We start from the raw sequence: 23466 nt of genomic DNA, 5'->3' as shown, positions 1-23466 counted from the left end.
TATAAATATATATATATATATATATATATATATATATATATATATATATATATATACACACACACACACAGAGTAGAAGAGAAAAAGGTTACACATGAGAATGCAGATCTCCTTTATATTCAGCTTACTTTTCTTTTTACTATAATCTATCCCTTCTACATCTAGCCCTGCTTTATCAAGGGTCTTCTGGAATCATGGTTGCTGGCATTAGAGTTCTGAAGTCTTTTTGTTTGTTTTTACTGTTTGTTTTTACAGTGTGGTTATAGTATAAACTATTCTCCTGATCCTGCTTACTCTGCTGCATCAGTTCATAAAGGTCTTCCCAGTTTTCTCTGAAATTGCCCCTTTTATTATTTCTCAAAGCACAATACTGTAGTATTCCATTACATTCATGATACCATAATTTGTTCATCTGTTCCCCAATTGATGAGTATACCTCTCAGTTCCTAGTTCTTAGCACAACAGACAGAGATGCTATAAATTTTTGTATATGTATGGGTCCTTTCCCTCTCTCTTTGATCTCTTTGGGGTATATGTGTAGTAGTGGTATTGCTGGGTCAAAGGGTATATACACTGTGTAGTGACTTCTGGCATAGTTCTAAAATGCCTTCCAGAATGACTGGATCAATTCACAGCTCCAACATCAGTACATTAACATGTGTGCTTTTCCACAAGGATGGTGAGTTTCTCATCTTGAAGGATATTCCATCAACAACTGGATAACCGGTAGGGATATCACAGAGACAATTCTATGGTAATAAAAATAAGTTCCAATTGTAAAAACAAAACACCGTATAAATGAGATCAAAGGATCATAGATCTGGAGCTGGAAATGACTTCAAAGATTATCTAATCCAACCTCCCTGTCTTACAGATGAGGAAAATCTCTTCCATGCCACCTAACTGTTAGGCCCAGAGAAATGAAGTGACTTGCCAACTCACAAACACAGTACACGGCACAGCTGTGACTCAAACGGAAGTTCTCCACCATATGAGACAAATGAATCCTTACCAATGAATGTTAAACTTTTCTCTCATTCTCCAGGAAGATGACAGTCCCCCAAAAAACTCAACTCCCAAACGCAAAAGGTAGTATCTGTAAAATAATAATCCTTGGCACTTGAATTCACCATAGAAGGGGTAACATGATGGAAAGAAGAAAAATTAGTTTTTCTGTTAAAGTTATTATCTGGGTCAGAATAATAATTATCTAGTTATAATTATTATCCAAAGATAGTTTTTTCACAAGATCTGTATATTAACAAGTACACTATCTTAGTGCCATCTTATATGTCATTCAGAATTTTATTTAGTATGGTAGAAAACACGAGTAATTGAAGATGATGAATACCTACTAGCTTTCTCCCAAACAGCCTTACTCTTAAATCTCATCCCAGCACACTTAAAGAATACATTAGTCGGCCATAAACACAATTTAAAATCTGAGTCCCAGCAGAACAAATAATAATACACAGAAAACTAAAACAGAAGTCATAAACAAATAAAAATGGTACCGGGACATCATTATCTATGGAACAGTTTTTGCAACAGCTCCCAAATTCTTCATACAAATGGTAGTAGTCAGGTATAATAAAATTATTGTTATTAAGAGCTCATATTTGGATAACACTTTTAACAATTCACATGGCACATTCCCCTCAAAAATCTTTTCTTCACTCAGGAATAGACAGGACTATATTAACCCCATTTTCCTAATGGAAAAATAAGATTGACTTAAATGACTTGCTTATGAGCACAAAGCTAGATACTGGACTTAGAAGACCTAGCTTGAGTTGCTGATCTAACATCTGACAGTTAAACTGATGATTCCTCAATGCTTTTTTAGCAGTAAAACTAGCTACCCAACATCCCCAGTAACCTACTTGTGGGACCCCTGAAATTACTGATCTAGTCAGTGAAGTATACAGCAGAGGGAATCATTAAAAATAACTGTTCCTTCCCCTTACAACTGATGGATGTTTCCTTGGTGGGGGAAGATACACTAAGACAGAGTCAATGGGAGAGGGGAGAAAGCCATGTTACTATGGACGACTCCTATCAGACAGAAGAAGACAGAGGAAGTGATAGCTGCTGAAGGATAATAGGAGCAGGCTGGTTTTCTCAATAAATAGCGTCAGTCATTAATGGTCAGATTTGAAAGATGAGAGCCCCATAAAGCAGCATGCCAAACTGAAAAGCCAAAGACAGAGAGTTGAAAGAATTTCAGCCTCAGGTCAAATCTCAGCTCTGCCACTAATTCACTATATGGTCTTGGGCTAACCACCTGGATAAGTCATTTCTCTGAGTCTCAGTTTCCTGGCCTGTAAAATGAGGATAGCAATGTTTGCAGTGCTAGAGCTGTTGACTCAAAAAAAAAAATAAATAAAAAATGAGGTCGGAAGAGAAAAGTTTCACATTTGGAATTTCGTAAGTATAGGGAATTTCCCCATGAGATAACACTCTCTACCACTGCAAACCCAAAACTGTTTGATCAATTATAGTAATACAGGGTGGACTGAAGAACCAAGAGATTAAATGACTTGCCCAGGTTACATAGACAATATGTGTCAGAGGCAGGATTTGAACTCAGGTCTTCAAGATAAAAAGGCGAAAAATCTTAGGCTAAATATCACTTTGCTTTAGTGGTTTCAACAGTATTGCTTCATTAAAAAATACTTTAATGTTGAAAGTCTGGCAGAAACTAGGTCTAGACCAATATCTCACACCATACACCAAGATAAGTTTTAAATGGGTACATGACTTAGACAAAAAGAGTGACATCATAAGCAAATTAGTAGAGCATAGAAGAAATTATCTTGTCAGATCTATGGCTAGGGTAAAAATTCATGATCAAACAAGAGACAGAGAGGTTCATAGGAGGTAAAATGACCAATCTTGATTATATAAAAATTAAAAGGTATTGCACAAATAAAACGAATGCAACTAAAATTAGAAGAGAAGCATGGAATTGTGAAAAAACCTTTGCAGCAAGCTTCTCTGATAGAGGTCTCATTTCTAGGAGTGATTTCCCAGTTGATAAATCTCAAAGGATATGAACAGGAAGTTTTCAGACAAAGAATGTTCTCAATCACTATTGATTAGAGAAATGAAAATTAAAATGACTCTGTCGTACCACCTCACACCTATCAGATTAGCTAATCTGACAGAAAAGGAAAATGACAAAAGTTGAAGGGGATGTGGAAAAACTGGGACACTAATACACTGTTGGTGGAGTTGTGAACTAGTCCAACTATTCTGGAGAGCAATTTGGAACTATGCTCAAAGGGCTTTAAAACCACTTTATACTCTTTGACCCAGCATTACTAGGTCTGTATTCCAATGAGATTTAAAAAAAAAAAAGGAAAAGGATCTATATGTATAAAAATATTTATAGCAGCTCTTTCTGTGGTGGCAAATAATCAGAAACTGAGGGGATGCCCATCAACGGGGGAATTGGCTGAACAAGTTGTGGCATATGGTTGTAATGGAATTTTACTGTGCTATAAGAAATGATGAGCAGGATGGTTTCAGAAAAACCTGGGAAGACTTACATGAACTGATGCAAAGTGAAATAAGCAGAACCAGGAGACCATTGTACACAGTAACAGCAATACATAAAATGAGATGATCAATTGTGAATGACTTAGCTAGTCTCAGCAATACAATAATCCAGACGCTCATGATGAAAAATGCTATCCACCCCCAGAGAAAAAACCAATGGAATCTGAATGCCGATCAAAGCATACTTCTTTTACTTTATTTTTCTTAGGGTTTTTTTTTTTGGATCTGTGTTTTCTTTTGCAACATGGCTAACATGGAAATGTTTTACATGACGGTACATGTATAATCTATATCAAATTGCTTGCCTTATCAATATGAGGGGAAAGGAAGAAGGGAGAGAGAGAATTTGGAACTCAAATTTTTTAAAATGAACATTAAAAATTGTTTTTACATGTTATTGGAAAAATAATAAAATATAATAGAAAAAAATCTATCCAAGAGCTATAGGAAACTAAAATATGAGGGAGCTGGAGTAGATGATCACTAAGGTTCTGGCCATTCTTAGGTATCCCAACCATAAGACAACAGCAGATAGTGTCCATACTATCTTGTAAGGCACTCAATTTCATTTTAATTATATTACCAACCTCTTAAAAACCCCTCTAGTACAGGGGTTATCAACCTGGAGTCCATAAAGTTGTTTTTCTAAAATAGATTGATAAATTGTATTTAAATATAATGGGTTACCTTCATAATCCTATGTATTTTATTTTATGCATTTAATAACATGAATATAAGGAAGAGTTCATAGGCTCTCCCAGAATGACTGGCACAGGGGGTGGTCCAGGACTCAAAAAAGATGAAGAATCCCTGGTATAGTAGCTCTGAGTATCTTATACATATAACCACTTCATCATGGCAAATTCTGACAATGTACCTATTAATAGGAAACTGGAAGCATTAACTTTCATATGAAAACATATTGTTTGAATGAAAGAACTAAAGAATTGTAGCATGTTAGAGAGGGAAGAAACCCTAGAAATCATTTGTTTACTCTCTTTATTTTAAAGATAATGAAATCGAGGCTAAGAAGGAAATGACTTGTCCAAGATCAAATACTATATCCCCCACAGGTGGGATGATCTATGCCGATGATTAAGCAAGCAATCACCAAGACTGAAGGGAAGATTCCTTCTCCTAAAGGGGGAGGTGTAGAGTCCAAAATGGGATACAAGTGATCATAAACCATGACATCAGGCCTTGTCAATAGCTGGGTTTCTCACAAGGCCAAAAAAATCCAAAGATTTGAGATGAAATTGGAAAGTGAGAGACAAAAGCAGAGATTCTGAGTTGGGGGGTCCGCATGTGATCTTGGAGGCTAGCAAAATTACTGACACAATTAGCCTCCAAAATTTGGGCCTTTAACAGTACTGTGCCCTCTCCCCATACCCTACCCCAAACCTTGCCCTACCAATTCCACAGGGCTTCCTGCTGCCCCAGATATGCTGGTAAGGCCACAGGCTGAGATACTACAGATTAGAACCCATTTCCAGTATTCTTTCTACCATACTATGCTGCCTCAAAGAAACGAGTGGTTAATGACAAGCTCTCCTGTACCATCCTGTCTTAGTGCCTGAGACACTTCTAGGCAACGGGTGGGGGTGGGGGTGGGACATTTCAACATCCCTCAAATTACATACCCTGAGGGCAACCAACCACTCTATCCTCTTCTTAGCCCTGGGGGTGTATGGGAAGGGGACATCCTTCATATACCATCCTAAAACATGACAGAACCTTCCTGGAGGGAATCAAAGCACTGTGCTGGCCTGACTTCCCTCACTGGGCTGACCCAAGTAGGGCCATAGCTGGTAGTGGTGGGGAGGAGGGGCAAGATGAGAAAGAGAAAGAAAAGCAAGGGTGAAAGCTCTTTGGATCAAGTTAAAAGAAATTAGTGCTTGGATCCAGAGAAAACTGGCCAATTGATTTGAGTGGGCCAAGTCCACAAATTCCTAACAGAATAATGCCCCATTAGTGAGGACATCCAACATTTGGCAGCCGGACTTGGGGTCTCTGTTGGAGTGTTCTACTGCGCCTCTTCCCAGAGTACAACACTTTAATAAAAGGTCTTATCCAAAATGAGTTAATTCAGTCAAGACACTCTTACCCCCCCCCCAAAAAAAAGATAGCACATATTCTCCTCCCTCCAATTAAATGCCTGAAAAGCAAAACAGCAAAATAAATGTCATCCATATTCTTGGCTAGTACCCAAAACGAGTGGTTTTTTGCAAGGTTAATTTATAAGAAAACAAACCCTGGTGACTGTTTCAGGCTAGAGTTTCCATACCTATAAAATGGAGACAATAATACCTTACCTTGTGAAAAAAGCATTTGGGAATTATAAAGTGCCATCTAAATAATTATTCAGGACCTTTTCCATCTTGGACCAGTAGTTTAAATAAACCTTAGACATCCTACTACACTGCTGCTTGTGAGTCTGGCTACTATATAAAGAGTGAAATTAAACCTGTGGCTAGCTGGTGGTTTAAATGGAAGAAGTCAGGCAACAGCAGACTCATGTTTCAGAAAGCCCTATCTAACTCCCTGCCATCCACTTGTCAGGAGCCAAAGAAAGAGCAGACTAAGGAAAAGATACCTTCATCTTCCTCCTTCTTCCTTGTCAAACTTGTATGTGTTCACCTGTGTTTATCTTAGGTCACATTCAGTTACAGTTTATGCTCCCTTAGAACTACAAAAATGTTTAGTAGAAATACGTGCAATAATTAGCATCTGATCTTTTGGTAGACTTTTAGATTAAAAGTGTTCTTAAAAAAAAAACAAAAAAACAGGTGCAGCTAGGTTGCGCAGTAGATAGAGCACTAGCCCTGGATTCAAGAGGACCTGAGTTCAAATGCAACCTCAGACACATAACACCTACTAGCTGTGTGACCTTGGGAAAGTCACTTAACACCAATTGCCTTAAAAAAATTTTTTTTTAATTAAAAAAAACAACCCATGGGTATGCATTTCTATAAATGTTTTATAAAATATCCTCATAAACCAGGAGTTACTTCTGAAATTATAAGCAGATGACTATAGTGGCCCAAATAGAGGCCCAACTATTCCTCCAAAACTGGCCTGCTTAAGACCCAGGAGTGGCCTACCATCAGTGTTACATTTCAAAGTACACCAGTTTATCTTTACTCCTTTCTAAGGAGTATCTTCATGAGCTGTGAGACGTTATTATGTCATGAAGAGTGCTGGGCTTGAAGCTGAAAGACCGAGGTTCAAATCCAAGTTGCGTGGTTTTGGCCAAATCACTTTACTTTATCGATCCCAAGTCCTTCAGTATCCACTCTACTGCCTTCATGGTGCATCACTGAGGAAAGCACCTTAGAGATCTTAAATATCAATGTGTGTAATGAAGGAACAGTCTACTCTACTTTCATACTGTACAGAGGCTTACACAGGCACAGCCCTCAGATATTTCTAAATCGTTTTCACCAAAATACAAAGTTGGCAAAAACAATGTCATAGGAGGGCAATTCAAAACAGTGTTAAAAGTGGTAGATACATTTCTGGACATACCACAAAATTTTTAAAAGGGTTTGACGTGGAAGGGTTATGAATGTGGAACAATGCTTTTATTGTTGAAATTAATTAATTTGTTAACTAATTTTGGTATATTTTTTAAAAATAAATTTTTGTTTTTATTCTTTGTTTAAAAATAAAATGGGTCTCTACAGAGATCAGAAAACTTAAAAAGGAAACAAAGTACCATAGTTGGCCTGAGTTGAGAAAGGTAGGCAGCAAGGAGTTGGTCTAAGGGTCAACATGAGTCTACTTAAAATGTATTAAAGGAGGCAGCTAGGCGGCTTAGTGAATAGGTGCTGAGCCTGGATTCAGGAAGACCTGAGTTCAAATATGGCCCTCAGACAGTTAGCAGCTGTGTGACCCTGGACAAGTGCTTAACTTCTGCTTTAATCCAGTAGACAAGGAAATGGCAAACCACTCCAGTATTCTTGCCAAAGAAAAGCTCAGAATAGTATTGGTGTGCTATGGTCCATGAAGAATCAGATACAATCGAACAACAATCATAGGTAGAGAAGAACAACAGTGGTGAGGTCAATTTTGGGTGGGCTATACCTCAAGACTTTCCCTGGGGAAATGAGATCCTTAAATTAATGCTCTCTATTATCTCTATTTGAGCATGATACTGTATGAATAAACACTAGACATGGTTCCACATTCAAAAGCTAAATTCCTAAAAAGGCAAAGTGAATATGACTGTACTATAAACAGCCTTCTGCCACACTTAGTGTTCTTTGCTTAACTATTTAAAAGTAGCTGAATGTGATGCCACTGAAGAAAATTCTCAAATTTTAGACTCACAAAATTTTTAGATTTTAAATTTAAAGAGGAAACTTTTGATATCATCTAGTTCAAACCTGTCATTTTAGGGATGAGAAAACCAAGGCCCTGAGGCCATAACTTGTCCAAAACCATATGGGAAAAAAAAATCTATATATATTGAGAGAAAAATGTATTCTTCAATCAAAGAAACATAAATGTGGCTAGAATAAAGACATTCTGATCACAGCAGAAAAGAAATTAAAATCCACACTCATGAGACAACAGACTGCTATTTTCCATCTCTATATGCCTAGGAACTAACACAGTATCTTACTTGTAGGTGATTTGTTAAGTTTCTTTCTCAAAATGAAATTACCATGCCAATCAGAGGATGGGCCACCACTATATAAAAAGGCTGCATCCCTAAAACAAGTTCTCAATGCAAAAGAAAAAAAATGCATAGAAAAGCATACCCTAAAAAACAAATGATTAGATTATATGCCACAAGATAGACGTAAGAAGGAAAAGTGTGGCTTATATTAGGACCAACATGGTAATCTGAACAGAGTAACCACCGACCAATTAAAGCTAAACTAAATGCCACTGATATGCAGTAGCACCATGTATTGTTCAGACTCCCGGTGAAAAGAATTCTTTTCAGAGGACAATGGTGAAAAGCACATGTTTTCACAAGGTGAAAACCGAGTTTCTGACACCTATGTTCATGATAGTTAATGTTTTCCATTCTTAATGCTTTCTTAAACAACCCCAGCTCTGGAATACAAAACACTAATTTTTTCTAAATACATAAAAAGATAATATTTGATTTTTAGTGTTGAGGACCATACACATAGAATAGAATGAGTGAAAGATTAACTTGTTTGTTTAATAGGTAGCTTAGTATGCTAGAAAGAATGCTGAATTGGAAGTCAGAGGACCTGCATTTAAACCTCAGTTCTGCAAAAGATTAACTTTGGGAAAGTCACCTTCCCCCAATCTGGATCACAGTTCCCTCATCTGCAAAATGAGCAGAGTGGCCCAATGATCTCTAGAAGTCTTTTGCACCCACTGCTCTGACTTGGTGTATACTACTGAAACTATCCTTTCCAAAGTTTCAATGACTTTTATTCTCTTTGCAGCATTTGATACTTAAATCAGGCTGTTCCTTTTTTTTTTTTAATCCCCAACCCATTCTTTCTTGATATCCTCTCTCCCCTTCCATGCCTTCTGTAATTATAGCAATGTTATTTTCTTCTCCCTTTCTAATCACTGTCGGTCTCCTAGAGACAACTCTACAATCCCTTAAATATTGATACGCCTCAAGGATCTGTCACAGCCCCTCTTCTTTCAACTCTTCATTGTGTTTCTCTCTCTCTCTCTTTTCCAGAGTTTAACTGTAGCCAAGTATTTGCAGCTGCCTGCTGAACATCTCAACCTCAAAGTCTTGTTGCACTTTAAAACCAAAATTATCTCCTCCTCAAAACCAGGCCTTGCTCTCAGGTACTCAGAGTTGTAATCTCTTTGATCATCTGCTTCCAATTACTTGTATTCTACCTCTGAAATCTCTCTTTCATTTTTCTCATACTACATTAGACTTCTACTGCAACCAAGCCAGTTCAGGCAGTCAGTCAACCAGCATGTTTTAAGTGCCTGCTATGTATGTGTCAGGCACTGGGTTCAGACCCTCATCACTTCTTAGTTCTTCTTAGCCATACAAATAATAGCCTCCTAAATGGTGTTTTTGCCCCAATTTCTCCCATGTCCAAACTGTGTATCAAACTGCAGCACAGGTAATCTTTGTTACTATATCACTACCACTATGACTGTTTCACTGGGAGGAAGAGTGGCTTACTGAAAAGAAGACCCAACTTATCGAGTCACAACAACTGAGCTCTACACCAGTCCTGTTATTTCCAAGCTATGTGACCACAAACAAATGACTTCTCTGGGTCTCTGCTCTCTCACCTGGAACATGAGAGGATTGGACTAGTTGATACTTGAGGTTCTCTTCAGCTCTAATATGCTCAAAAACCTTCATGGCTCCCCACTAATCCCTGCCATTACCTTCCCTGCCTTTTAGTGACATACCACACTCCTGCTCACGCACTCTAATACTTGAGAAACTTATTTACCACCACTTATATACCTTTTGGATGCTATCACCCCAAGTTCTCAGCCACTACTTGGAGCTTTCTTTTACTCTTCCCCAACCATGTGGTTTTCCTCCTTCCAAACTCTGCTCCACGTTCTGTCTCCTAAAAGCCGAATAACCTGCTCTGTGACTTAGCACTCCAAAATCCAAGGCAAAATTATCCTAATGTGAAGATAATAACTATTGATTCCATATTACCCTTTGCACACAGGTAGCAGTGATAGAAAAATGGATTGGGAAGTAGACACATGTCATCACCAAATTGTATGAGAAATGTTGGGGGTCAATGTCACATAAACTGCTTTCACTATTACATGCACAGATTTATCCTGAGACACATAAAGATGCAGTAACATTGATATCACTACTACAGATAAAACTAGGCACTCAGCAGGAACAGCACAATGCTTTGCAGTCTAGTCAAATCCTCATTTAAGTATAACTATATTTTCCCATAGTAAATTCTCACTACACACGAGAATTTTTCACATCTAGTCAGTCATAAACATACTGTTGCTAAGCAGCTTTTATATATTATAGCCAAAGATGTCACCATGAACAGCTATTTACTATCTTCTGTGTGGGAGTGTGTCTAAAATAAACACTGTGCCAAATTTATGTCAAGTTACAACTGGTACAGACCAAAAATCTGTAATCAGGTTTTTAAAAAAATAGACAAATTCTGGAGATATACTCAATAATCCTTTATTAAGCACTCGCTATTTGCAGAGCACTGTGTATCTCTCCCAATGTCTAAGATGTAAACCGTTGGCCTCAGAATTGTAACGATGTAGGGGAGACAGTAAAACTAGATCTTACTCTGACCTTGATACCTGTCTATAAAGGTTTAAAGGCAAACTGTGTTCAATTGGCTTCATAAAAACATGCTGTTTGGTCAAAACAACATTGGAGGGCAGCTGGTTTCACGACAACAATGGAGACAACAGTAAACGATATATAGGAACTCTTAGACTGAGGCTCAAGCACTCACTCAAACTGTCACTAAACATCTGGCTTGCATCTTGGAAACTGACTAAATCATGTTATTGCAAAATTTCAAGGCAGCTGGATTTAGTCATCATATAGTAACGATGTTATTGAAAAATGATGCTGGGCAGGGCAGCCCTTGGTAGGGGCTATGTCTTTATGTCTGAGACCCCTGTTGAGACATTCCAAGGTCAATAAATTAGGGGACCATTTGGACTACTTTTCTTAGAGAACATAATTTTCTTTGCTTTTACTCCAGCTCATACAAAATTCTAAAGCTGGGTACAACCAATATATGGGAAACAGAGTAAGAGAAATGAGTAACTTTTTGGCAGAATAATGCAGTGAGCAAAGTATTAGACTTGAAGTCAGGCAGAGAGGCTAAGCTAGGTGGCGCAGTGGATAGAGCTCTAGCCTTGGAGTCAGGAGGACCTGAGTTCAAACCGGCCTTAGACACTTGACACTTAACACTTAACTAGCTGTGTGACCCTGGGCAAGTCATTTAATCCCAATTGCCTAAGCAAAAAAAAAAAGAAAAAAGACAAAAGAGAAAAAGAGAAGAGAAAAAGATTTGAAGTCAGAGGACCTCAGTTCAAATCCTAGCTCTGCTGCTTACTATCTGTAATAACCTTGAGCAAGTCCCTTAACCCCTCTGTGCCTCAATTTTTACATTTGTAAAATGAAGAGGGTTAGAACAGATGTATTAAATTTCCTTCCAGCTTTGAATCCTGTTTTATTGGGGACAAATCTGTTCATCTGGAAAGACTATTGAATTTAATATCCCTCATTTGATAGAACAGACAGAGGCTGGTAGTGGGAAATGCCTTGGATTCTGAATCAGAAGCGCCGGTTTGAGTGCCAGCTCTGACACTTACTAACTCTGAGGCAATTCACTTAGTCACTCTGAGATTTAATTTCTTCATTTATAAAAATTAGTGTTATGATGTTCAGAATAGTTACCTCACATAGCGATTAGAAAGAAATCCTCTGTAAAGGTCTATAGAAAGGGGAGTTGATATATCAGTTTCATGGCTTCTAATAATTAGAATTGCAATTAGCTTCCATAATCCCATAATGGGCTTTAATGGATTTACTGAATGACCTCAAAGGCGTACACTACAGTTTTTAGACTTGAAGTCAGAAGACTTAAGCTTCAGTCCAGGCTCTACCACTAACCAGCTATATGGGTAAACATTTAATACATGTAAAGTACCACAAAATGTCAGTTATTATTGTTGGCTCTGTATTCTCAAAGTGATTCAATATGATTTAAACATTTTTATTTTTCCTTTATGTACTGTTTCCTTTCAAATTCCTTTTGGATCAATGCCATTCAAAAGCCTCAACACTTCCAGTACTCACATGCCTCTATTAGAAACAATGTCCCATTAGCTGTGCTATTTCTACAGGCTGAGTCTTAGCAGTCACATTTGTTTTTCTGCCCAGTCTGTTAAGAATCAAAGCAGAGAGACTTTATGTCTACACCACTTGGAATAAATGAACCCTTCTTAATAGATACATTTTAAATTTGCAATATCATCAGGCATTCCAGTTTCTCTTTGCAAATATCAGATTAAATACCATTATACTGAATGAACCTACTCTATTAAATCTGGTATAAACCAAGAGAACAAGAAATTCATAAAATAATACTGCCTAAGAACTTGGCAGAGGAAACAAGTCTATATGACAGCTCATTTTCATGTTTATAGTGGAAGAAAGTTCTCATCTTCTCAAAGACAAGGAAAATCTACACCTGAAAACAGATCCCTCCAAATAGTCTACTTCAGGAGTGGGGAGCCTGCAGCCTCGAACCTCGAGGCCGCACCCCTGGTCTAGTTCAAGCCCTTTATTTTTCAGGTGAGGAAACTCAGGTTCACAGAGATAAAATGTTTGCGTAACATCAAACATTCCATTAGTACCAGACCTAGAACGGTGATATGACTCCTAATATTTTTCCATGACACTTTGATTTCAGCCCTCTATTGCCTTCTACCACATGCCTCCTTGAGATCTTTTATGTGGGCTGACAAAAGTGAACAACTTTCATCAGTAAGTACCTAGAATTCTAGGAATCAGGCAAGCCCTTCCAGCAAATCTCAAAATTAGCCAGAAACAGAACAACATACAAAATAACTATAACAACGTTAATTTAAAAGATCACTAAAAAGAAGACAAACTGAGTAGCTAAAACAAAAGTCTGAGAGAATAAAGAAACATTAAGGGAGGGGAAAGGAGTAAAACAAGTTAATAGGCTGACAAATCTTGCTTAAGGATACTTTTGCATAATTGTTTTGTTACAGGGAAAAGTTCAATCTGAAAGGGGTGGGGAAAGGTGAGTAGTTAAAGAAATCACTATTATGTAAAAATAAAAGGCATCAATAAAAAAAATTTTAATTAGATATGAAGACTAAGGGATTCTATTTCCAAAAAGTAGAAATATATATTCAGCTAGGAAAAGAGAGTGTTTTCTTGTTCTTTTCACATCCTCTCATCATGGTCTGTCCATTACCAGAAAACACTTCATTCTGCAATGTTTACAGATTATCTGGTGAAACAGACCCAAATCAGGTAGAAGAAGGAGGACTACAATCTACAGGGTTTGAGTTCCCATCTAGTTTTAAGTTTCACAAACAATTCTACTGCTTCAATATCAGGCTCTTAGATCGTAGTTTTAATAAGGATCTTTCTTTTCAAAAACATGATATAATCTCACCTGCACACACACACAAAAAGATCAGGCTGTTCTAGTAATCAGGTCCTTAATTCTATTCATTTATTTCACTAAAAAGTTTTAATTTACTTGTACAGTATTCTATTCCTCCTGTACCATCCCAATTACAGAAGTACATTCTCTATTCAACAGAATGACAATAAAACAAGATTCTGGACTGGCATTAAATTCTTGTGGTAGCTGCCAACGTGGCCCCTAAATTCACTCTAACAGATAATTTACTTTCTTCAAAAAAGACTCCGACTTTCAGGATTCCGCAGAAACATAAATACCCTCCCTAGCTTCCTCTCACCCTCGGCTTGCGTAGCAAGCTTTCCACCTCAGTCTTTTCAGACCCACGGATGCAACTTGTGCCTGGAACCCAGAGCTCCGATGCTCTCAGAATTACCTCTCCCCACCTCCACAGACTTCTCTCCTTATCCCCCCCCACCCCCCAATAATCCCCCATTTAATCAGTTCAATTCAACAAGCGTTTACTAAAGTCCTACTGTGTGCAGAACAGCGAGCTAGGCACCAGAGGAAGTACAAAGTTTGGATTTGGGCAATTTCTGTCTCTGAATGAGTTTAGGTCTAACACACAAACAACTAGAATACGAATGAATCCCACAAGATAAGCGCAGAACAGGGGCAAGCAAAGTGCTTTGTGAGGTGTGTGGGGGTGAAAGGTTATTATCGACCTGCCGGGATGGCGATTCCCCACCCCTCTCAAGTGACAGCCGGACTCCCCCTTAAGCCAGGCCCCCAACCTCCACCCCCATTTTACAGCTCGGACTTCCCGGCCCCCCCAGATGCCTCCCCATCCTCCTGCCACTCTCAGAAGCCCGCTGCCACTTCCCCGCACGTTCCCCAAGCCCCCCTCTTTTCCTTCCTCCCTCCAGCCATCCCCGACCCCTTGCTCCTCGCCGCCTCCCCCAGGCAGTCCTCCAACCCCAATCCCAACCCCCACTGCAGCCGCTTCCGTCCCTCCCCCCCCATGCCGTGCCCCCTCCCCCACCGTCCCCACCATCTCGGCGGATCTCACCTTGTTGGGGAGCCGGCGGCCGGGAAGGGGGAGCTTCTAGAGCATCCTGGGGGCGACGTAGCGTCTCAGGGAAAGCAGCCACACCGGTGCGGGCGTTGTTATGTAACCGGCAGGGGCTCCGGCCGATGAAGCCGGCGAGCAATTAACACTTCCGCCTCCCGCGCCCGTCGGCGCAGTGGACAAAGCCCATAGGCTACTGGGCAGGCGCGTGATGTGGCTGCGGTCCCGCCCCGATCCCGCCCCCCCGAGTCGCTGCCGCCGCCGCCATCTTGGAAGTGGGAAAGGGAAGCCGACAGATTGACTGCCCGCTGGAGCCACGTGGGCGCGAGGCGGGCCACTGGACCGGCCGGGCCGGGGAGGCGGCCTGGGCGGCTGCCTAGTAATTGATCAGCCCGGCCCCCTCCTGCCCTAGTCGGGCCGATGGCCCGCGTGCCTCAAGTTTTCGCACAGTCCCTGTTTTGCTTATTGGGCAAGCTCTTTTTACGTAGCGTGTTCAAACCCTGCGTCCCGATGATGACTGTGTTTTGAATTCATTAGCTCCTCCAGATTTGGGGGCAGTGGGATGGCTCTGTTGTTGCATAGTGATTTCTCGTTAATTGTAGGCTTACACTGAAGAAGTATGAGAAAGGTTCTCATTTCACTCCCAGGGAAGCAGTTACTTGGCCTAAGTATTTTTGGCCAGTAATTGTAATAAGAGTTCAAATCTTCGTAGCAGTTTTATAGTCTACAAAATTATTTATTATACTAACTTACTTCAAAGATGTAAAAGACGGATTACATTTGTTCTCCTTGACCCGGTAGATTTCTGCTCACTATAAAGATGCACACTCAACTGTATACTTTCTCATGGATTGGAAGTTCCCTGCAAGATACCCACTGCAACCATAACTGCCTGTCCTCTTGTCTTCCCATAAATTCTCCACATCAGTTATTTTTTTTTTCACTCCATGAAGGAAATACTTCCTAAGAATCCAAGTTCTCCAAGGGTAGAATGAGTTGCCCTGCCAATTGTCCCTTCTCTCTCTAATCTTCATTTTTTTCACTATCCATTGGTGCCTTCCTTACAGCAACAAACAGGCCCAAGTCATCTCCATCCGTAAAACTAAATTTCACTAAACGGCACTAATTTCTTATTCTATATCTCATTATTTTCACAGACAAATTCCTGGAAAATCCCCTTGCTACCTCTATTTCCTCTTCTTTCATGTGCTTCTCAACCCTTTGCAATCTGACTTTCAGTGTCATCACCTACGTGAAACTATTCTTTTCAAAGTTACCAGTGATCTCTTAATTGCCAAAACTGATGCCCTTTTCTCAATCTTTATCCTTCTTGATCTCTACAACATCTGATACTGGAAATCACCCATCTCTTCCTGGACATTCTTTCTCCACTGTCTGACCACTCTTCAGTCTACCTTAGACTGCCATGTTCTGTTGCAAGGTGACTTTGCTGATGGGTTTGGGGGCACCTTTTCCTCTTTGAGAGTACAGCATGTAGAAAGGGTTCAGAGGCAAGAAATGAGAAAGATCAAAAGCCTATAGACTATATATTTACAGTGGTTGACTTTCTCTCATTTAATAAAATCATATTTACTAATAAACATATCTCTCAAATGGATTATTTGAGGTTTATTAAGATCTGAACTCCAAATAAAATTTTTCCATACACCATATTTCTTGTTGGTGATTCTCTGATGTTGTGGAAGGCCAGAGGTGCATTTGAAGCTTTCCCCACCTTCCATTTGTGTGCTTTTCTCTTCAATAGGTATTTCTTGGTACAGAGTTTCTTCTTTAAGGAAACTTTCCTGCATTTTATATAGTTCCAAAACTTCTACCTAGCTTGAATTCTCCAATTATTAACAAGAACAGAGGTCATAATAGTGTTTTCCATACTCATTATATTTATGGCATCTCTCATGTAGGTTCTCTGATTCTGAAGAATGTTTGCGTTATAATACAAGGCTATCCTATTTACCACAGTTACAAAATGTCTTTTCTGCAAAATTTTATGCTTCATGAAATTTGAGCTGCTGCTAAAACTTTTCCCACATTCATTACACTATGGTGTTTCTCCCTAGTGTGGATTTAGTGACATTCACTGAAGTTTATATCAATCAAAGGAGGAGTAGGCTGCAGGGGTGGAAGAATTGCCCAAGATAAGAAAGGCTGCTGGGTACAAGGGACCTTCCAGGATGAGAAGGCTGATAGGATGGATATGGTGAAATCAGGAGCAGAGCTTCTAGTGAAGGAGTTAGCATGGCTGGCCTGCACACTTCTTCAAAATAGAAACCTACAAACCAATTAGATGTTTGATAAAAATGAAACCAAGAACTAAAGAGCATGACACTGTTTCCTTGGAATAGGAGTAAGAACTGATGACATTTGTCATTCAAGTGAGGTGAAAGGCTTCAGATCATGATATTGTCATAATACTAATTCTTAATATTTCCTAAAAGAAAAGATCTTATCGGGTACACTTCCATACTTGAAATATAAGGTCAAACCCTTTTAGTCCACGTACCCTGGATCCTTTCAAACCATTTCAATGACTCCCCCCACACACAAAACCATCAAGGAGCTTTGTGGGGCTGGTATTACAAAGTTCTCCTCACCATTATACAAACAGCTTCCTATGTCATGTAGGAAACCCAGGAAGCTTCTTGGCATGTTCCAAGTTGGCATGCAAATTAATCTGGAGACAGAAATGAAATTGCTAGGTCAAACCATCAACCTTCACTTTCTGTCCTTGGTTCTTAAATATACCTAACAGCAACAAAATCATATGTCTTTGTTTAGCACTCCTATTATCGATGACTCAAGGTTCTCTCTACATTTCAAATGCTGTTCCACATGTTTTCTTATACTTAGGAATTTCCTGCTTTCTATTCCCATCTTCCTTTTCAGTGTCAATACAGATGAGAAGAAAAAAAAACCCAACACAAAACCCAACCTCCTTTACTAATTAAATTTTATGTCCAGTTAAAAAAGGTAATGCAGATGAATAGATAAATATTAAATACACAAATACAGGGATAAGTATTTAAATTTTGCACAAATAATATTTACTTAGATTTACATGATGCTTTAAGGTTTATAAACTGCTTTACTTAGATTATCTGTTGGAACCTAACATAAACCCTATGAAGTGGGTACTTCTTTACTATTAGTTGATGAGGAAACTGAAGATCAGAGAGGTTAAATGATTTTCCCTTGTCATACATCTAGTAAGGGTCAGAAACAGAGTTCAGAGATCTTCCTAACTGCAAGTTCAGCACTTGGTGTCCAATAATTTGCAAAAATTATTTGGAAATTGGTTTGGAAAGCTGCATGTCCCAAAGAATTATAGGAAAAACAATTTATTATATTGTTCAGAAAAATTATTATACTCTATAAATCCAGCCCTGTGAGATTAACAGTTGTCTGTATTTAGGCCCCAGGAAACTGTCTAGGACTGCTGGAGATGGCAACAAGGTATTTTGGGTTCTCCCAGATCCTAGTTCTACCCAAAGCATCCTTGTTTTGGGTCCCCCACACCCAGATCTTGTTTTGGGTTCATCTAAGCTTGTGTTTTGGGTTCCCTGATGTTTTGGACTCACCTAATTTTTATTGGATGTTTACAGTTACTCATATCTATCTCAATCTACCTTGCTTTCAAGACGCCCTCTTGGCAATTTTGCTTAACTATGTATGTGTGGTTGTGCGTAGGTACCCTTGTCTAAATCCTATATGTTGTCAACCTTCCAGATCCTGGATGAGAAGGAGCCACACTTCCCTTATGGCTTATTTTCCTCTACCAAAAGACCTAATAAATTTTTTTTCTTAAACTATGTCAGATTTTAACATTAATTTAAGAATTACTTAATTTATTATAATAATTTAGTTATTTAATTAATTTAAAATTAATTTGATAATTAAAATATCTTTTCTAGGATTTTAAGATATATAATCGTAAGAAGAAAAGCTTATCAAGTTGTAATAGGAAGAATATGAGGCTTGGGAAAAGGTGTGACAGTGGGGATGGAATGATTACGTACATTTGGGAAAAAGAAGAGATTATGTACAGCAATAGGAAAAAAGGTGAGGGAAGTGACTTAGAGCATCCTAGTGAAATACTCTCAAGCTGGGTGTACATCTTGATCTTAAATGGTAAATATAAATGATAAGCTACTTTAAGGTATTAAGAAAGTGAGGAGCACAAAAAATGAATGTGAAAAAAAATTTGATAGGAACAGTAAGGACTACCTAGAACTGAGAAATATTGGAAGACAGGAGTAAGACAGAAGATTTTGCTATATATCTAAGGAGATGATTGAGGGGAAAAGTGACAGGAAAGTCAGTTTTACAGAATAAAGTAGAGTGATAAATTTTAAATTACTCTCAAGTTTTCTCGATTGGGAAGGTGGTGATGAAATGATATTGACTCCTGTGAAACAACACAGGGGATGATGATACAGGTCTAACTTTCATGCCACTCGGCTGGATGCACCAGGCCTGGGGCACTTATTCTTCCCTTTCTAGTACCCAGACATGTCATTTGGACTGGATTCAGTCCCAGGGAAACTGGCCCTCTGTTGGGGGGCGGGGTTCACTTTTCTCATACCCACTGATTCTTTACATTTCCCAGTTCTCTGGGGAAATTTAATTTTAGCAAATTTGATTATAGCTCACAAATATAACAGTTCCCCAAAAGGGAGAAAGTAATAGAAATACTGAATGTATATTATAAATCAGTGTATGGGGACAGGTAATTTTTCTTCCACAAAAAGGAATGCTAAACATAAAAGAATTCCAGAGCATATTAACAGAACAATTGGAACAGAATTTTCAATGTCACCCTCTGTATTCTAGCCACCATCCTCATTTTCCCTCTAGAGTTGTCTCACTTCTCATCTCTATATTATATTGCCGGCACTCTGGCCACCATCTTCATCTTCTTTCCAGTGCAGCAATAGACTAGTCCTGGGAAGCTGGACTCTGATAGAAGAGCTTTTGCATCATCTTCCACACCTATAGGCTCCAAACATGATCTTTATCTTTCTTCCACTACAACCTTGGAGTCTGCTCCCTGGAAATCTGGGTTCTAATAGGTGATCTTTCATTTCATTTCTTGTCCCAGACCAGGCCTCCACACCATTTCCTAACCATCTCCCTATCATGTTGCCTCATACATATCCTTTTTGTCCCTACCCTTTCCAACTTCTCATTTTACAGCGTCTTCCTCCAATAGAATATAAGCTCCTTAAGTGCAGGGACTATCTTGCTTTCTCATTTTTGTATCCTCAGTATTAGCACAGTGCCTGGCATATAGCATTTACTAAACATTTTTTTCTACCTGCAAGTCTTATGGAAGCAGAGAGAAGAAACAATTTCAATGTGACAAGGATACTCATGGAATCAATAAGCATTTGTTAAACTCCTACTATGTGCCAAACACTGTGCTAAGTCCTGGGAATACAAAGACAAAGGTGAAATAAAAAGTGAAATAACCCTTGATTCTTAAATGTTTCTTGAAGGAGGGATGGGAAAAAAAATTCTTTTGGTTAGGTGTAAAATGCCATTTCCTGTATAAATTTTCATATTCCTGTAATGCAGTGGTTCTTAGACATTTTTTTATTTCATAGACCCCTTCAGCAGTCTGGTGAAGCCTATAGACCCCCTGCTTAGAATAATGTTTTTAAATGCATAAAATAAAATACATAGAATTACCAAGGGAACCAATTATATTGAAATACAGTTATCAAAATATTTTTATAAATTAAGTTCACAGGTCACAAATTAAGAAAGTCTGCTCTAATGTATTTGTCATATTCTAGTTCATATAATTCATAAATGCAAAATCTCATACAAGATTTCCATACTACCTAGATTGAAAGCTCTTTGGAGGCTGAATGTTGAGCTGAGAATGTAAGCAGCAGAACTAGGACTGAAACCTAGTTTTAATCCAAGTCAACCATTTTCCCCACCATACCATGTTGCCTTTTGTATTAGCAGGTTATGAGACTGTTGCAATAGTTAAGGTGGGAGGTGATAAGGACCTAGGCAAGGGGGATATATCACAGAATCTCAAAGTATGAAGGTATTTCAGAAGTTATCTAATCTAACTCACAACTGAAGGGTAGTCTTTACAATTTCTGGGGTATACTTATCCCAACTCCCACTCACAGTGATGAATTGATTTCCCAAGAGCAATGCTACATCTTTTCCTCAGGGACCTAGGGGTATCCCTGAGAAGTTAAGGTGATTTTCTAATGCTATCAGCTAAAGCTCCATTCTAGTATGTTTTTCTCAGTGCCAACTGATTTTTACAGTTAGTATTTCCCTTATATATCATCTATACCCTCCAGTGCCTCAATATCATTTAACCAGGCTGAGGAGCGGAAGAACAGAAGCAGCAGGGGAATCAAGAAAAAACTCATATAGGAGCAGCATCGGGGCTGAACTAGGGAAAAAATAATAGCTTCTAAGAGGTGGAGGTGAAGATGGTAGAATAATATGCAGGAACTGAGAAAAGAAAAATCATGTTTTCACTATGAGAATCAGGAAAGCTGGGAATTAAAGGATGGGCAGGATTTCAATAGGTTGAGATGAAAGAAGGTACTGAGAAAAGTATTTCCAGGAATAGCGAATAGAGTGTGAAAAGACTGAAGAAAGTTTAAAAAAAAAGTGGGAGAGAGGGGACTGGACAGATTATAAGAGGGAAAGTCTTGACAAACAGAAAAAACATAATTATTTTTTCAATGATACAGTAGAAAAGGCTCTGGATTTGGAGTCGATGTATTAAGTTTGAATTCTGGTTCTGCCACTTAACACTGGACAAGCCACTTAGTCTCCCTGGGCCTGAGTTTTCTCACCTGTAAGATGAGAGGGATAGATGACATCTATCCCTACCAGCTCCAATTCTGTGGTCTTGTGAAATAATTGAGGACAGCTATCTTGGCCTCATCAAGTCTTTTCTAGAAGCAGCTAAGTGATAGAGTACTAATCCTAGAGTCAGGAAAAACTGTGTTCAAATTTTACCTCAGACATTTTACTAGCTAGTATAATCCTGGGCAGTCACATACCCTCTATCAGCCTCAGTTTCCTCAGCTGTAAAATGGAGATAATAATGACACCTACCTCCCAGGGTTGTTGTGAGGACCAAATGAGATATTTGTAAAGCAGCTTACAGTGAGACTACACGATTCCCTCTTTCTGGACGTTACTTTTCCATTAATGTAGGATTAATGCAAGATAAGATAACAATGACCTTTTTCACTGCTTTAACAAACTTATTGATATGGCTTGTAGTACAACTCCTAGTCACTGCTGTCTAGTCACAGCTCTTTTATCCTGTATATATGACTAGCGCTTTCAATAAATGGAACACACTACTTTACACAGAGTTCTCCTTTGAGATTGATCCTCTGATCCTATGAGATCTCTAACCTGTTTTTCACCTGTAAAAATTTGATTACTAGTACTTGTGGAACTAATAGTACTCAGAGGGCTGTTAGGAGATTCAAATGCAACAATGAAAAAGCACTTTTTAACCGTAAAGGGCAACAGAAATGTTAGCTATTGCTGTTATAACTAATTCTTCTGTCTTCTGCAGTACTAAGCAGAGTGCATTCACATAGTAGGCTTTTAATAGAAGCTGAGTGAATCATACCAACGGCCTTGATGGTGGCCAGTTTAGACCAGCTTGAAGGGAGGCAGCATCCTCCAGCTAGGGAACAGCTCCTTCTACCGGGCATCCTTCTCACCGGGAAGCTTCCACTTTCCCCGCCCTTTTCCCTGAGTGATTGGCGCAAGCTAACGGCCGGGAGTCTCCCTGGAATGAGTGAAACTCCGAGGCCTACATTTCCCAGAGTTTATAGTGAAAAAGGCTGTTGAACTGATGGCTAATTCACCAAGGAGAACAAGGATAGTTTTCAGGTTCTAGGGGAAAAGAACTACCCAGAGTTTAGGTACTGTACCTGACTACATCTTCCCAAGTGCTGTCAGCAGCAGAGTCTGTTAAGCCCAGACAGGAGACAACAGTGACTCTTTCCACTTCTTGCTTAAGAGGACTCGGCTCTACAGTGGCTTTTGATCAGTGATCAAAAGTTCAGCCAGTGATCACCAGCCAGTGATGCCTACTCTTGAGTCTACCCATATAAAACGGATTGCCTCTGCAGAGGCCCGCAGGTGGGACTCTGGGGGTCGTTGTGCAGAAATCCTTCAGCTAATGACTGTCCAAGAAAGAAACACTTGAATCCTAGACACAAGGGCATCCACTTTTAAACTCTACTGTCAGTACCGCAAAGGTTGTAACTTGAATTTATAGTCTCTTTTGTAGTACAACAACTACAACTTCAACAAAGCATTCATTAAATAAGTACTTAGTAGGTCCCAGGCACTGGGCTAAGCACTGGGAATACAAATACAAGCAAAGAAAAAAGAAAGAAGAGGGGGTGGGGTGGGAGAGAGAAGAAAGAAAGAAAGAAAGAAAGAAAGAGAAGAAAGAAAGAAAGAAAGAAAGAAAGAAAGAAAGAAAGAAAGAAAGAAAGAAAGAAAGAGAGAGAGAGAAAAGAAAGAAAGAAAGAGAGAGAGAGAGAGAGAAAAGAAAGAAAGAAAGAAAGAAAGAAAGAAAGAAAGAAAGAAAGAAAGAAAGAAAGAAAGAAAGAAAGAAAGAAAGAAAGAAAGAAAGAAAAAGAAAAGATCCTGCTGTCAGAAAACTTAGATTCCAAAAGGGAAAGAAGA

At 39.0% G+C, this 23466-nt stretch overlaps 1 protein-coding gene across 1 annotated transcript in view; it reads right to left on the bottom strand.

Moving 5' to 3' along the window:
- NAA60 (N-alpha-acetyltransferase 60, NatF catalytic subunit) overlaps window positions 1–14932 on the bottom strand; it is a 53233-nt gene extending 38301 nt beyond the window's left edge. The window contains exon 1 of the mRNA XM_020995502.2: window positions 14746–14932. The gene's annotated coding sequence lies outside the window, so the exon portion shown is untranslated. The remainder of the gene's footprint in view (window positions 1–14745) is intronic.
- Window positions 14933–23466: the final 8534 nt, after the last annotated feature.

Source organism: Phascolarctos cinereus, unplaced genomic scaffold (assembly GCF_003287225.1).
Source record: "Phascolarctos cinereus isolate Bilbo 61053 unplaced genomic scaffold, phaCin_HiC Scaffold_4;HRSCAF=312, whole genome shotgun sequence".
In the NCBI taxonomy this organism is placed as follows: domain Eukaryota; kingdom Metazoa; phylum Chordata; class Mammalia; order Diprotodontia; family Phascolarctidae; genus Phascolarctos; species Phascolarctos cinereus.
The sequence above is the reverse complement of the archived record's forward strand: the minus strand, read 5'-3'. Positions and strand labels throughout refer to the sequence as shown.